This window comes from Protopterus annectens, chromosome 13.part0, assembly GCF_019279795.1.
Source record: "Protopterus annectens isolate FY-2018-M chromosome 13.part0, PAN1.0, whole genome shotgun sequence".
NCBI lineage: Eukaryota > Metazoa > Chordata > Ceratodontiformes > Protopteridae > Protopterus > Protopterus annectens.
Window position 1 is genome coordinate 110,072,308 of NC_056747.1, and position 16,678 is coordinate 110,088,985.

Consider the following 16,678-nt stretch of genomic DNA (forward strand, 5'->3'; position numbering starts at 1 on the left):
GGGACCTCTCCTGTTTGGTATCTACTTCTCTGAAGTATAGGCTAACACAGAAGGCCTCTGGCTAATGAAGTTCGCAGATGACTGCAAACTAGGAGCCATAGTCAAGTCCCCAAATGATGTGGACATCCTACAGAAGGGCCTCACTGAGACAGATGCCTGGTGTCAGAGCCGTGACCTCAAGCTCAGTGCCAAAACGTGCAGTGTCATCCCCTTTGGTAAAAACTCTGTACCCATGAACTACAACATAGGCAGCAATCTACTTAACACCGAATGCGTGATAAGAGACCTTGGGACCCAGGTGGACAGTAGTCTCTCCTTTGATAGTCACATCACCACAGTAGTCAAGAAGTCCTTCTATGTGACACACCTCATCATAAAAGGGTTCTCATCCAGGAAAAAAGAGGTCATTGTTCCTCTCTACTCGTCACTCGTTAGACCCATTATAGAGTACAACACCCCTTTTGGAATGTACCTCACAAGACATCTGCAGCAGCTGGAAAGGCCACAGAAGTACCTCACAAAGAGGATTACTGGCCTCAAACAAATGCCCTACACTGACCGCCTCATAAAACTCCAGCTTTACTCCGTAGCATATCACCTACTCCGAGGTGATCTCTGCCAAACATATAAAGCTATGTCAAACCCAGAGCTGTTGGACATGCTACACCCAAAGAAATTCTAATCCCTCCGAGCTACACGCTCTAGGGACCTAAACCTTGTCACCACAATAAACAGGACGCTCTGGAGGGATAGATTCCTGTCCCAGAGACTTCCTATACTCTGGAACAAGCTACCCATCTATGTCAAGCAAAGTTCTTCATTAGCACTCTTCAAGACAAATCTTGATGAGTGGATGGGAAATAGGAAATACACCCTGGGGATCACTTCTGTGTCTCTCCTCGACAGTGGCACAGGAAAATAACTTTCTTGGGTGGCATAAGCCATGGAACCTTGTTGGCTAGGCTTACATAGGCCCTTGGGCCGATAGCCTAGTACCTACCTATGAACCTAAGTGCTGCAAGGGATTTTCCTAAAATGTTGGAAAAAATTATTGAAGAGGGAGGTTATTTTCCAGACCAAATATTTAATGTAGACGAGACTGGCTTATTTTGGAAGAAAATGCCTGAAAGGACTTGCATTTCAAAAGAGGAGAAAAGTGCAGGAGGGCATAAGGCAACAAAAGACAGGCTAATTTTATTATTTGGGGATAATGCTTCCCATGATTTTAAGTTGAAGCCTTTGCTTGTGTATCGCTCCTTAATTCTAAGGGCACTACAGCATGTCATTAAGGCATCTCTTCTTGTTATTTGGAAGGCAGATGCAAAGGCTTGGGTTACAATTGCCAACGTTGAAGACTGGATCTTGAACCATTTTGTTCCTTTCTGTTCAAACGTATTGTCTGGTCAAAAATATTCCTTTCAAAATTCTGCTTGCGCTTGACAATACACCTGGACATCCAAACAGTTTAGGTGACTTACACTCAAATGTAAATGTTGTATTTTTCTGCCCAACACCACATCACTACTTCAGCCAATGTATCATGGAGTAATAGCCTCATTTAAGGCCTGTTATTTACACTGGACCTTCTGACAAGCAGTCTGGGCTCCCCAAGATAATACGATGACCTTAAGGGAGTTCTGGAAGAATTATAACATCTATGATGTCATCAAAAATATTGCCGATTCTTGGGATGAAGTAATGCAGTCAAATATGAAAGTAGCATGCAACAAATTGTGCCCACAATTTGCGCCTGCTTTACAGACTTCTACAGATGATGACATTGCTGAAGCCAGGCAAGCTGTGGTTGATATTGATGACCAACTGCAGTTAGACATCAATGACACGGATGTCATAGAGTTACTTGACCCCCATGACAAAGAACTGACCAGTGAAGACCTTATGGAACTGGAGCAGCAGACAATAGCATTTGAGGAAGAATACAGGGACCTAGAAACTCTAAAATCAAAAGGTTTTTGACAAAAGAGTTAATGGAAGCCTTTCATCTCATTGGCGAGGAATGGCAAAGTTAGAGGAGCAAGATCCTAATACAGAGCAGTTCACCTAAGTTTACTGTACAGTTACTGAGGGCGTCAGCTGCTATAAGGCCATTTATGATGAGAAAAAGAAAAGCTCTGCACAAACCTCCCTTGATGCCTACTTCAAGAAATTGACTCCAGCAGTAAACACTCTCTCTTCAGCAGCAGAATCAAACCCTAACTCTGTACCGTACTCTGTACAGCTGTGATTCCATTTCCTCCAAGTTGTCCCTATCATTTCTCACTACTTCACTATAACTAGCCACCATTCCATTGACATTCCTATTCAATTCATTACTGTTCATAAAAGGTTTTTCCATGGGATATACTTGCTTATTCCTATATTGTTTTAAATCTCTTTCTAGTTTCCTTTGCTTTTTATAAAAAGTATTATTGCTGTTTCTTTCTGCTTTATCTAAAATTTTAAAATACAACTCATTATATTGAGAAAATAACAAGTCTTCCCTTATTTTTACATCCAACAAGCCAACTTCATTTGTTATATGTGTCGTCTGTTTTTCATAATATGGCAGTGTTTTTTTTAATAAATTCATTCCCATGTCATCAAACAACATTGCAAAATCATCCACAATACTTTCATCATATGTTATACCAAAAGGAAATTTAAATGGGCGTAAGCCTTGTGGTACCACATTTAGTTGTATGCATTGTTTAAAATAAGCAATATCTATTTCAGTAGTCTTTAGTTTAAATAACCTTTTTTCAAAAGTATATCAGTTCCTTCAGGGAACGAAAACTGCCATTCACATTAACATTAGTAGCTCTCAGTTGTTCATGTGTCACTGTTTCATTTGAAATGCCAAAGTAAAACTGTTTTGTTTTTAATCTACAAAACTCTGATGAAAAAATTCTGTATGTCCATTAACACGTCCGCTAACTCTTGCACTCATTTGGCTGTTTTGTAGTTAAACGGACTTTGCTGTGATTAGAAACTTCATTATTAAAAGAAAAACTGTGCTAGTTAACTGATGCCTGTGAGAGGCATAAATTAGAGTTAGAAGCCACAGTACCTGTATTATGGGTCGCCTGACCACATGGAATTGAAAACTGTTGTCATTTTGTTCTAACAGCACAAAATCTCCTCCATGTTGAACGGTGGAAACTTCCTTGATGTTACACTGCCCATTAAGTGACGTTGCTGCTTCCTGTAGAGGCATAGTACCTCCCTCTTGTCCAACTGAGCCTATCAGGCCACTCTCACCTTGGCTGTCGTTAGGATCTCCGTAGGAACCCTGTATCACTCGAGCCGGTCGTGCTGGTTTACTTTTTATTGAATGTAGTTGTATGGAAGCATTTTCTGTTAAAGTTGATGGCATAATAACATTTTCTCTCTGGGAGAACAATTCTATAAGTTTTGTTAACTTGCCCTTAAGCTGTAAGACTTCCCCTCGAAGTTGTTGTAGTTCTAAATTAACATTTTCCACACCAGGAGATTCAATCTCATCTAGGTAGTCAATAGTGCATCCAGACACCACCCCAAAAGCAACAAACTATATAAAATTTACAAAACGGATATACTTGTAAAAATAAAAATTGATTGGCTCCAAAATTGCACACCACCAGCTGCAAATTAAATGTTTAATAAATACACATAGTATTTAGTGCTTTCATCTCATAACAAGCGAGACTTCATCAGAATACATTCATCTAAAATTCTGAAGCATTTAAATACCCTTACCAATTAATAATGAGTATCACATGACAACAGCAATCAATTATTAAAGACACCATTACAAAAATAGCCACATTTCTTTTAAAAACATCACATTATTTTGCTATTGAATAAAACATATGTAAACTTGATGTTAACAGCATATATGTAAATCCCACTATGCATACTTTAAAGTACAATAAATTATATTTGATTTGCTCTTTCATATAGTAAAGGTGCAATAGAAATAAAGTCATTAAGACCTGGTGGAAACATGACAGCCAACTTATACTGCCATTCAGTTTCTTTCTTTTTCAGCTTATTTTTCCAATCACCCCCTCTGGGTTGTATTTTAACTATTTCTAGTATACCAAATATAAATTTATCAAAGGTTTGGCAAACCTGAACATGTCTATACAGAGCATTGTAGACTTTTTTATTTTTAATATCATTTAAATGTTCATATATCCTACTCTTTAAATGACGTTCTGTTTTGCAAACATAAAAATGTTGACATGATCATCATCATCATTCTCTTTCGGCTTTTCCCGTTAGGGGTCGCCACAGCGGATCATCTCTTTCCATTTCTTCCTATCCTCTGCATCTTGCTCTGTCACACCAACCGCCTGCATGTCCTCTCTCACCACGTCCATAAACCTTATCTTAGGCCTTCCTCTATTCCTCTTACCTGGCAGCTCCATCCTTAGCATCTTTTTCCCAATATACCCATCATCCCTCCTCAGCACATGTCCAAACCAACGCAATCTCGTCTCTCTTGCTTTGTCTCCAAACTGTCCAACATGAGCTGACCCTCTAATATACCGATTCCTAATCCTATCCATCCTAGTCACACCGATTGCAAATCTTAACATCTTTAACTCTGCCACATCCAGCTCTGACTCCTGCCTTTTTGTCAATGCCACTGTCTCCAACCCATATAACATAGCTGGTCTCACTACACTCTTGTAGACCTTCCCTTTCACTCTTACGGATACCCGTCTGTCACAAATCACTCCTGACACTCTTCTCCACCCATTCCACCCTGCCTGTACTCTCTTCTTCACCTCTCTACCACATTCACCATTACTCTGAACTGTTGATCCCAAGTACTTAAACTCGTCCACTTTTACCAACTCTACTCCCTGCATCCTCACCATTCCTCTACCCTCCCTCTCATTTACACACATATATTCTGTCTTAGCCCTGCTGACCCTCATTCCTCTGCTCTCTAGAGCATATCTCCACCTCTCCAGAGTCTCCTCAACCTGATTCCTACTCTCACTACAGATCACAATGTCATCTGCAAACATCATAGTCCACGGGGCCTCCTGTCTGATCTCATCTGTCAACCTGTCCATCACCACTGCAAATAAGAAAGGACTCAGAGCTGATCCTTGATGTAATCCCACCTCCACCTTAAACGGATCTGTCACTCCCACTGCAGTCCTCACCACTGTCACACTACCCTCGTACATATCCTGTACCACTCTTACGTGCTTCTCTGCCACTCCCGACTTCCTCATACAATACCACAACTCTTCTCTAGGCACCCTGTCATATGCTTTCTCCAAGTCTACAAAGACGCAATGCAACTCCTTCTGACCTTCTCTGTATTTCTCCATCAACACTCTCAGAGCAAACATTGCATCTGTAGTGCTCTTTCCTGGCATGAAACCATACTGCTGATCACTAATCATCACCTCCCTTCTTAACCTTGCTTCCACTACTCTTTCCCATAACTTCAAGCTGTGACTAATCAGTTTTATCCCTCTGTAGTTACTGCAGCTCTGCACATCACCCTTATTCTTAAAGATAGGTACCAAAACACTTTTTCTCCACTCCTCAGGCATCCTCTGACTTTCCAAAATTTCATTAAACAATCTAGTTAGAAATTCCACTGCCATTTCTCCTAAGCACCTCCATGCTTCCATTGGTATGTCATCTGGGCCAACAGCCTTTCCATTCTTCATCCTCTTCATAGCTGCCCTTACTTCCTCCTTGCTAATCTGTTTCACTTCCTGATTCACTATCCCCACATCATCCAACCTTCTCTCTCTCTCATTCTCTTCATTCATCAGCCTCTCAAAATACTCTTTCCATCTACTCAACACACTCTCCTCTCTTGTGAGTACCTTTCCCTCACTATCCTTTATCACCCTTACATGCTGCACATCTTTCCCAGCTCTGTCCCTCTGTCTAGCTAATCGGTACAGGTCCTTTTCTCCCTCTTTAGTGTCCAATCTCTCGTACAACTCTCCATATGCCCTATCCTTAGCTTTTGCCACCTCTCTCTTTGCCATGCGCCTCATCTCCTTATACTCATGTCTACTTTCTTCATCTCTTTGACAATCCCACTTCTTCTTCGCCAGCCTCTTCCTCTGTATACTCTCCTGTACTTCCTCATTCCACCACCAGGTCTCCTTGTCCTCCTTCCTCTGTCCAGATGTCACACCAAGCACCTTTCTAGCAGTCACCCTTACTAGTTCTGCTGTAGTTACCCAGCTATTCGGTAACTCTCCACTGCCTCCCAGTGCCTGTCTTAACTCTTCCCTAAACTCCACTTCACAATCACCCTTTTTTAACTTCCACCATTTAATCCTTGGCACAGCTTTCACATTCCTCCTCCTCTTCTTGATCACCAACGTCATTCTACATACCACTAATCTATGCTGCTTAACTACACTTTCACCTGCCACCACTTTACAGTCTCCAATCTCCTTAAGACTGGCCCTCCTACATAGTATATAATCAACTTGTGAGCATTTTCCTCCACTCTTGTACGTCACCCTATGCTCCACCCTCTTCTTAAAATACGTATTCACCACAGCCATGTCCATCCTTTTTGCAAAATCCACAATCATCTGACCTTCTGCATTCCTCTCCTTAACACCATACCTACCCATCACTTCCTCATCCCCTCTGTTCACTTCACCAACATGCCCATTAAAGTCCGCTCCAATCACTAGTCTCTCACCCTTGGGTACACTCACCACAACTTCATCCAACTCACTCCAAAATTTCTCTTTCTCTTCCATCGCACACCCAACTTGAGGAGCATATGCACTAACAACATTCATCATTACACCATCAATTTCGAGCTTCATAAACATCACTCGGTCAGACACTCTCTTCACGTCTAAAACACTCTTGGCATATTGTTCCTTTAGTATAACCCCTACCCCATTTCTCCTGCCATCCACACCATGATAAAACAATTTGAAGCCGTTTCCTAAACACCTGGCCTTACTTCCCTTCCATCTGGTCTCTTGCACACACAATATATCAACCTTCCTTCTCTCCATCATATCAGCTAGCTCTCTTCCTATACCAGTCATACTGCCAACATTCAAAGTTCCTACCCTCACTGCTACACTCCTAACCTTCCTCCTATCTTCCTGCCTTTGGGCACGCCTTCGCCCGCCTCTTCTCCTTCGGCCAACAGTAGCCCAATTTCCGCCAGCACCCTGTTGGCTAACAGTACTGGTGGCGGTCGTTGTTAACCCGGGCCTCGACCGAACCGGTATGCAATTATGAAAAGTTCTCCGCATCAGTAATTTTTGGCAGAAGTTTTACGCCGGATGCCCTTCCTGACGCAACCCTCCCCATTTATCCGGGCTTGGGACCGGCACAAAGAAATGCACTGGCTTGTGCATCCCCAGTGGCTGGGTTGTTGACATGATGTACATATTGCCAAATATGCTATTCTACTTGGACCGAAACACCAAAGGCGGACATGTGTCCATATTCATTAAGGATATCCACACCTCCAGGCTAGTTGATCAGCATAATGTATCCAAGGTTATCCAAGTGCAACTAACTCTGGGCAAAACTGCAATCCAAATTGTAGCTTGCTACAGATCCCCCGCCATGCCCCAGGATTCCCACTCCTCTTTTCTTGATGTACTGGAAAATATTAGGGTTCAACCAAACACCCTAATAATGGGCAACTTCAACTACCCCACCATTAACTGGGAAAACTACTCGTGTACCAACTCCTTAGCTCAACGCTTTCTGGAATTCATAAACTCCAATGCCCTAGATCAATTTATCCACACCCCCACCAGGGGCAACAATATCCTAGACCTAGTCATTACCATCATGAGTGACCGGTGTTCCACACTTGGTCAACTCCTCGTTAGTCCGATCCGTCCATAAGCTTATCACCCTTGATATCCACATCCCCCACCCCCATTAAAGAAACCACAGTAAAAAATGTCTCCAAAGCCAACTTCATGCTTCTTAAGACAAAAGTGGTGAACTTCATGACACCCATGCAGATGGACAATACAGTTACAACTGCCGAATCCTACACAAATGCACTCTATAAGCACTTTCACGAGTTCATGGATCGTGCTATCCCAAACCGAACCAAGACGCTATCCTCCAAAAAAGGAAGCCAATCTGGTGGTCCCCTGCCATAAACAAACTGTACAACAGAAGGAAAAAACTGTTGCAAAAGAGAGTAAAATCCCATGAGTGGAGGAGCTCCCTGGTCAGCCTCAGTAAGAAGCTGAGATCCCTTATAAGATCCTCCAAAGCTAGGTACAAAAACAAAATCGCCACTAAATCCAAGGACAACCACAAAGCATTCTATAGTTATGTCAACAATCTAGATGGCTACACCCAGATCTGCTCTGAGTTATAGCACAAAGGCATGAAAATACCAACGGATATTGCCAACATCCTGGCAGATAGGTTGAGTGCTAACTTTACCCCCCCCCCCCCCTCACCTCCTAAAGGGCCCATCTCTATACCGGAAGAATGCAAAGTTCCTGTAATCACAACTATGCAGGTAAAAGCTGTACTCTCTAAAGCCAAAAACACAGTATCCATGGGACCGGACAACATCCCAGGCTGCATTTTACACGAACTTTAGAACGAACTGGCTCCCCACTTAAGCCTCGTTCAATAATAGCCTTGCATCAGGCTTTGTGCCCACTGAATGGTGCACAGCAACATTTATCCCACTCCACAAAGGGGGAGCCACCACTGATCCCGGGAACTATTGACCTATTAGCCTGATGAGCCTGGTCCGCAAGGCCATGGAACGTATCATCATGGAACTCATAAACAAAGACATTGGTAACCTCCAAGCTCTGGATCCCACCCAGTTTGGGTTTGTGAAAAGCAGATCATGTCTCCTGAACCTGATCGACTTCTTTGAGGCAGTCACCAAAGCTGTGGATGAGGGTAAGTTGGTTCACACAGCCTATCTTGACCTCGCCAAGGTTTTGACACCATCCCCATTCTAGAATTATAGCTAAACTTACTAAACTAGGTATACATCCCTACGTTACAAGATGGGTTGCCAACTGGCTCACTGACAGAACCCACACTGTAAAAGTTGCAGACTCCAAATGTGACCTCAAAGCAGTGACAAGTGGAGTACCACAGGGTTCCGTCCTGGGACCTCTCCTGTTTGGTATCTACTTCTCTGAAGTATAGGCTAACACAGAAGGCCTCTGGCTAATGAAGTTCGCAGATGACTGCAAACTAGGAGCCATAGTCAAGTCCCCAAATGATGTGGACATCCTACAGAAGGGCCACACTGAGACAGATGCCTGGTGTCAGAGCCATGACCTCAAGCTCAGTGCCAAAATGTGCAGTGTCATCCCCTTTGGTAAAAACTCTGTACCCATGAACTACAACATAGGCAGCAATCTACTTAACACCGAATGCGTGATAAGAGACCTTGGGACCCAGGTGGACAGTAGTCTCTCCTTTGATAGTCACATCACCACAGTAGTCAAGAAGTCCTTCTATGTGACACACCTCATCATAAAAGGGTTCTCATCCAGGAAAAAAGAGGTCATTGTTCCTCTCTACTCGTCACTCGTTAGACCCATTATAGAGTACAACACCCCTTTTGGAATGTACCTCACAAGACATCTGCAGCAGCTGGAAAGGCCACAGAAGTACCTCACAAAGAGGATTACTGGCCTCAAACAAATGCCCTACACTGACCGCCTCATAAAACTCCAGCTTTACTCCGTAGCATATCACCTACTCCGAGGTGATCTCTGCCAAACATATAAAGCTATGTCAAACCCAGAGCTGTTGGACATGCTACACCCAAAGAAATTCTAATCCCTCCGAGCTACACGCTCTAGGGACCTAAACCTTGTCACCACAATAAACAGGACGCTCTGGAGGGATAGATTCCTGTCCCAGAGACTTCCTATACTCTGGAACAAGCTACCCATCTATGTCAAGCAAAGTTCTTCATTAGCACTCTTCAAGACAAATCTTGATGAGTGGATGGGAAATAGGAAATACACCCTGGGGATCACTTCTGTGTCTCTCCTCAACAGTGGCACAGGAAAATAACTTTCTTGGGTGGCATAAGCCATGGAACCTTGTTGGCTAGGCTTACATAGGCCCTTGGGCCGATAGCCTAGTACCTACCTATGAACCTAAGTGCTGCAAGGGATTTTCCTAAAATGTTGGAAAAAATTATTGAAGAGGGAGGTTATTTTCCAGACCAAATATTTAATGTAGATGAGACTGGCTTATTTTGGAAGAAAATGCCTGAAAGGACTTGCATTTCAAAAGAGGAGAAAAGTGCAGGAGGGCATAAGGCAACAAAAGACAGGCTAATTTTATTATTTGGGGATAATGCTTCCCATGATTTTAAGTTGAAGCCTTTGCTTGTGTATCGCTCCTTAATTCTAAGGGCACTACAGCATGTCATTAAGGCATCTCTTCTTGTTATTTGGAAGGCAGATGCAAAGGCTTGGGTTACAATTGCCAACGTTGAAGACTGGATCTTGAACCATTTTGTTCCTTTCTGTTCAAACGTATTGTCTGGTCAAAAATATTCCTTTCAAAATTCTGCTTGCGCTTGACAATACACCTGGACATCCAAACAGTTTAGGTGACTTACACTCAAATGTAAATGTTGTATTTTTCTGCCCAACACCACATCACTACTTCAGCCAATGTATCATGGAGTAATAGCCTCATTTAAGGCCTGTTATTTACACTGGACCTTCTGACAAGCAGTCTGGGCTCCCCAAGATAATACGATGACCTTAAGGGAGTTCTGGAAGAATTATAACATCTATGATGTCATCAAAAATATTGCCGATTCTTGGGATGAAGTAATGCAGTCAAATATGAAAGTAGCATGCAACAAATTGTGCCCACAATTTGCGCCTGCTTTACAGACTTCTACAGATGATGACATTGCTGAAGCCAGGCAAGCTGTGGTTGATATTGATGACCAACTGCAGTTAGACATCAATGACACGGATGTCATAGAGTTACTTGACCCCCATGACAAAGAACTGACCAGTGAAGACCTTATGGAACTGGAGCAGCAGACAATAGCATTTGAGGAAGAATACAGGGACCTAGAAACTCTAAAATCAAAAAGGTTTTTGACAAAAGAGTTAATGGAAGCCTTTCATCTCATTGACGCAGGAATGGCAAAGTTAGAGGAGCAAGATCCTAATACAGAGCAGTTCACCTATGTTTACTGTACAGTTACTGAGGGCGTCAGCTGCTATAAGGCCATTTATGATGAGAAAAAGAAAAGCTCTGCACAAACCTCCCTTGATGCCTACTTCAAGAAATTGACTCCAGCAGTAAACACTCTCTCTTTAGCAGCAGAATCAAACCCTAACTCTGTACCGTACTCTGTACAGCTGTGATTCCATTTCCTCCAAGTTGTCCCTATCATTTCTCACTACTTCACTATAACTAGCCACCATTCCATTGACATTCCTATTCAATTCATTACTGTTCATAAAAGGTTTTTCCATGGGATATACTTGCTTATTCCTATATTGTTTTAAATCTCTTTCTAGTTTCCTTTGCTTTTTATAAAAAGTATTATTGCTGTTTCTTTCTGCTTTATCTAAAATTTTAAAATACAACTCATTATATTGAGAAAATAACAAGTCTTCCCTTATTTTTACATCCAACAAGCCAACTTCATTTGTTATATGTGTCGTCTGTTTTTCATAATATGGCAGTGTTTTTTTTAATAAATTCATTCCCATGTCATCAAACAACATTGCAAAATCATCCACAATACTTTCATCATATGTTATACCAAAAGGAAATTTAAATGGGCGTAAGCCTTGTGGTACCACATTTAGTTGTATGCATTGTTTAAAATAAGCAATATCTATTTCAGTAGTCTTTAGTTTAAATAACCTTTTTTCAAAAAAGTATATCAGTTCCTTCAGGGAACGAAAACTGCCATTCACATTAACATTAGTAGCTCTCAGTTGTTCATGTGTCACTGTTTCATTTGAAATGCCAAAGTAAAACTGTTTTGTTTTTAATCTACAAAACTCTGATGAAAAAATTCTGTATGTCCATTAACACGTCCGCTAACTCTTGCACTCATTTGCGGCTGTTTTGTAGTTAAACGGACTTTGCTGTGATTAGAAACTTCATTATTAAAAGAAAAAACTGTGCTAGTTAACTGATGCCTGTGAGAGGCATAAATTAGAGTTAGAAGCCACAGTACCTGTATTATGGGTCGCCTGACCACATGGAATTGAAAAACTGTTGTCATTTTGTTCTAACAGCACAAAATCTCCTCCATGTTGAACGGTGGAAACTTCCTTGATGTTACACTGCCCATTAAGTGACGTTGCTGCTTCCTGTAGAGGCATAGTACCTCCCTCTTGTCCAACTGAGCCTATCAGGCCACTCTCACCTTGGCTGTCGTTAGGATCTCCGTAGGAACCCTGTATCACTCGAGCCGGTCGTGCTGGTTTACTTTTTATTGAATGTAGTTGTATGGAAGCATTTTCTGTTAAAGTTGATGGCATAATAACATTTTCTCTCTGGGAGAACAATTCTATAAGTTTTGTTAACTTGCCCTTAAGCTGTAAGACTTCCCCTCGAAGTTGTTGTAGTTCTAAATTAACATTTTCCACACCAGGAGATTCAATCTCATCTAGGTAGTCAATAGTGCATCCAGACACCACCCCAAAAGCAACAAACTATATAAAATTTACAAACGGATATACTTGTAAAAATAAAATTGATTGGCTCCAAAATTGCACACCACCAGCTGCAAATTAAATGTTTAATAAATACACATAGTATTTAGCTTTCATCTCATAACAAGCGAGACTTCATCAGAATACATTCATCTAAAATTCTGAAGCATTTAAATACCCTTACCAATTAATAATGAGTATCACATGACAACAGCAATCAATTATTAAAGACACCATTACAAAAATAGCCACATTTCTTTTAAAAACATCACATTATTTTGCTATTGAATAAAACATATGTAAACTTGATGTTAACAGCATATATGTAAATCCCACTATGCATACTTTAAAGTACAATACATTATATTTGATTTGCTCTTTCATATAGTAAAGGTGCAATAGAAATAAAGTCATTAAGACCTGGTGGAAACATGACAGCCAACTTATACTGCCATTCAGTTTCTTTCTTTTTCAGCTTATTTTTCCAATCACCCCCTCTGGGTTGTATTTTAACTATTTCTAGTATACCAAATATAAATTTATCAAAGGTTTGGCAAACCTGAACATGTCTATACAGAGCATTGTAGACTTTTTTATTTTTAATATCATTTAAATGTTCATATATCCTACTCTTTAAATGACGTTCTGTTTTGCAAACATAAAAATGTTGACATGATGTACATATTGCCAAATATGCTATTCTAGTTGGACCGAAACACCAAAGGCGGACATGTGTCCATATTCATTAAGGATATCCACACCTCCAGGCTAGTTGATCAGCATAATGTATCCAAGGTTATCCAAGTGCAACTAACTCTGGGCAAAACTGCAATCCAAATTGTAGCTTGCTACAGATCCCCCGCCATGCCCCAGGATTCCCACTCCTCTTTTCTTGATGTACTGGAAAATATTAGGGTTCAACCAAACACCCTAATAATGGGCAACTTCAACTACCCCACCATTAACTGGGAAAACTACTCGTGTACCAACTCCTTAGCTCAACGCTTTCTGGAATTCATAAACTCCAATGCCCTAGATCAATTTATCCACACCCCCACCAGGGGCAACAATATCCTAGACCTAGTCATTACCATCATGAGTGACCGGTGTTCCACACTTGGTCAACTCCTCGTTGGTCCGATCCGTCCATAAGCTTATCACCCTTGATATCCACATCCCGCCCCCACCCCCCCATTAAAGAAACCACAGTAAAAAATGTCTCCAAAGCCAACTTCATGCTTCTTAAGACAAAAGTGGTGAACTTCATGACACCCATGCAGATGGACAATACAGTTACAACTGCCGAATCCTACACAAATGCACTCTATAAGCACTTTCACGAGTTCATGGATCGTGCTATCCCAAACCGAACCAAGACGCTATCCTCCAAAAAAAGGAAGCCAATCTGGTGGTCCCCTGCCATAAACAAACTGTACAACAGAAGGAAAAAACTGTTGCAAAAGAGAGTAAAATCCCATGAGTGGAGGAGCTCCCTGGTCAGCCTCAGTAAGAAGCTGAGATCCCTTATAAGATCCTCCAAAGCTAGGTACGAAAACAAAATCGCCACTAAATCCAAGGACAACCACAAAGCATTCTATAGTTATGTCAACAATCTAGATGGCTACACCCAGATCTGCTCTGAGTTATAGCACAAAGGCATGAAAATACCAACGGATATTGCCAACATCCTGGCAGATAGGTTGAGTGCTAACTTTACCCCCCCCCCCTCACCTCCTAAAGGGCCCATCTCTATACCGGAAGAATGCAAAGTTCCTGTAATCACAACTATGCAGGTAAAAGCTGTACTCTCTAAAGCCAAAAACACAGTATCCATGGGACCGGACAACATCCCAGGCTGCATTTTACACGAACTTTAGAACGAACTGGCTCCCCACTTAAGCCTCGTTCAATAATAGCCTTGCATCAGGCTTTGTGCCCACTGAATGGTGCACAGCAACATTTATCCCACTCCACAAAGGGGGAGCCACCACTGATCCCGGAACTATTGACCTATTAGCCTGATGAGCCTGGTCCGCAAGGCCATGGAACGTATCATCATGGAACTCATAAACAAAGACATTGGTAACCTCCAAGCTCTGGATCCCACCCAGTTTGGGTTTGTGAAAAGCAGATCATGCCTCCTGAACCTGATCGACTTCTTTGAGGCAGTCACCAAAGCTGTGGATGAGGGTAAGTTGGTTCACACAGCCTATCTTGACCTCGCCAAGGTTTTGACACCATCCCCATTCTAGAATTATAGCTAAACTTACTAAACTAGGTATACATCCCTACGTTACAAGATGGGTTGCCAACTGGCTCACTGACAGAACCCACACTGTAAAAGTTGCAGACTCCAAATGTGACCTCAAAGCAGTGACAAGTGGAGTACCACAGGGTTCCGCCCTGGGACCTCTCCTGTTTGGTATCTACTTCTCTGAAGTATAGGCTAACACAGAAGGCCTCTGGCTAATGAAGTTCGCAGATGACTGCAAACTAGGAGCCATAGTCAAGTCCCCAAATGATGTGGACATCCTACAGAAGGGCCTCACTGAGACAGATGCCTGGTGTCAGAGCCATGACCTCAAGCTCAGTGCCAAAACGTGCAGTGTCATCCCCTTTGGTAAAAACTCTGTACCCATGAACTACAACATAGGCAGCAATCTACTTAACACCGAATGCGTGATAAGAGACCTTGGGACCCAGGTGGACAGTAGTCTCTCCTTTGATAGTCACATCACCACAGTAGTCAAGAAGTCCTTCTATGTGACACACCTCATCATAAAAGGGTTCTCATCCAGGAAAAAAGAGGTCATTGTTCCTCTCTACTCATCACTCGTTAGACCCATTATAGAGTACAACACCCCTTTTGGAATGTACCTCACAAGACATCTGCAGCAGCTGGAAAGGCCACAGAAGTACCTCACAAAGAGGATTACTGGCCTCAAACAAATGCCCTACACTGACCGCCTCAAAAAACTCCAGCTTTACTCCGTAGCATATCACCTACTCCGAGGTGATCTCTGCCAAACATATAAAGCTATGTCAAACCCAGAGCTGTTGGACATGCTACACCCAAAGAAATTCTAATCCCTCCGAGCTACACGCTCTAGGGACCTAAACCTTGTCACCACAATAAACAGGACGCTCTGGAGGGATAGATTCCTGTCCCAGAGACTTCCTATACTCTGGAACAAGCTACCCATCTATGTCAAGCAAAGTTCTTCATTAGCACTCTTCAAGACAAATCTTGATGAGTGGATGGGAAATAGGAAATACACCCTGGGGATCACTTCTGTGTCTCTCCTCGACAGTGGCACAGGAAAATAACTTTCTTGGGTGGCATAAGCCATGGAACCTTGTTGGCTAGGCTTACATAGGCCCTTGGGCCGATAGCCTAGTACCTACCTATGAACCTAAGTGCTGCAAGGGATTTTCCTAAAATGTTGGAAAAAATTATTGAAGAGGGAGGTTATTTTCCAGACCAAATATTTAATGTAGACGAGACTGGCTTATTTTGGAAGAAAATGCCTGAAAGGACTTGCATTTCAAAAGAGGAGAAAAGTGCAGGAGGGCATAAGGCAACAAAAGACAGGCTAATTTTATTATTTGGGATAATGCTTCCCATGATTTTAAGTTGAAGCCTTTGCTTGTGTATCGCTCCTTAATTCTAAGGGCACTACAGCATGTCATTAAGGCATCTCTTCTTGTTATTTGGAAGGCAGATGCAAAGGCTTGGGTTACAATTGCCAACGTTGAAGACTGGATCTTGAACCATTTTGTTCCTTTCTGTTCAAACGTATTGTCTGGTCAAAAATATTCCTTTCAAAATTCTGCTTGCGCTTGACAATACACCTGGACATCCAAACAGTTTAGGTGACTTACACTCAAATGTAAATGTTGTATTTTTCTGCCCAACACCACATCACTACTTCAGCCAATGTATCATGGAGTAATAGCCTCATTTAAGGCCTGTTATTTACAGTGGACCTTCTGACAAGCAGTCTGGGCTC

At 42.0% G+C, this 16,678-nt stretch overlaps 1 protein-coding gene across 1 annotated transcript in view; it reads left to right on the forward strand.

Annotated features, from left to right (window-relative positions):
- Positions 1–16,678, forward strand: part of LOC122787839 (dedicator of cytokinesis protein 7-like) — a 4,057,077-nt gene that overhangs the window by 2,813,687 nt on the left and 1,226,712 nt on the right. The gene's annotated exons all lie outside the window — the stretch shown is intronic.